We start from the raw sequence: 1027 nt of genomic DNA, 5'->3' as shown, positions 1-1027 counted from the left end.
GCATGACTCTACCCCTTCCCCCATTATCCTCTATGCATAACTTAAGGTATAAAAACTACTTTGGAAAATAAAGTGCGGGCCTTGTTCACCGAAACTTGGTCTCACCATGTCGTTCTTTCTCTTACCTTCTGGCTGAATTATTCAGCCTCTTTTCTCCACTGAATTTTCCTACTGAGCTATCCTCATTCTATTACTCTTTATATCCTTAATTAACGTTTAATTAAGCAATTGTTTCCTGATCTTCGCCGACGCCGTCTCTCCTTCGAATACCCTGGTTCAGCCGGGGCTGGTCCCCGGCACTTGGTCATGGTGTATGATCTTTTTAATGTGTTGTTGGATTCTGATTGCTAGGATTTTCTTTAGGATTTTTGCAACTATGTTCATCAGTGATATTGGCCTGTAGTTTTCTTTATTTGTGGGATCTTTGTCAGGTTTTGGTATTAGGGTGATGGTGGCCTCATAGAATGAGTTTGGAAGTTTACCTTCCTCTGCAATTTTCTGGAAGAGTTTGAGCAGGATAGGTGTTAGCTCTTCTCTAAATTTTTGGTAGAATTCTTAGGAATATATCTACCTAAAGAAACTAAAGACCTATATATAGAAAACTATAAAACACTGGTGAAAGAAATCAAAGAGGACACTAATAGATGGAGAAATATACCATGTTCATGGATTGGAAGAATCAATATAGTGAAAATGAGTATACTACCCAAAGCAATTTATAGATTCAATGCAATCCCTATCAAGCTACCAACAGTATTCTTCACAGAGCTAGAACAAATAATTTCACAATTTGTATGGAAATACAAAAAACCTCGAATAGCCAAAGCGATCTTGAGAAAGAAGAATGGAACTGGAGGAATCAACCTACCTGACTTCAGGCTCTACTACAAAGCCACAGTTATCAAGACAGTATGGTACTGGCACAAAGACAGAAATATAGATCAATGGAACAAAATAGAAAGCCCAGAGATAAATCCACGCACATATGGACACCTTATCTTTGACAAAGGAGGCAAGAATATACCTG

This window comes from Bison bison, unplaced genomic scaffold (genome assembly GCF_000754665.1).
Source record: "Bison bison bison isolate TAMUID 2011002044 unplaced genomic scaffold, Bison_UMD1.0 scf7180017864338, whole genome shotgun sequence".
In the NCBI taxonomy this organism is placed as follows: domain Eukaryota; kingdom Metazoa; phylum Chordata; class Mammalia; order Artiodactyla; family Bovidae; genus Bison; species Bison bison.
This window is presented reverse-complemented; position numbering follows the sequence as displayed.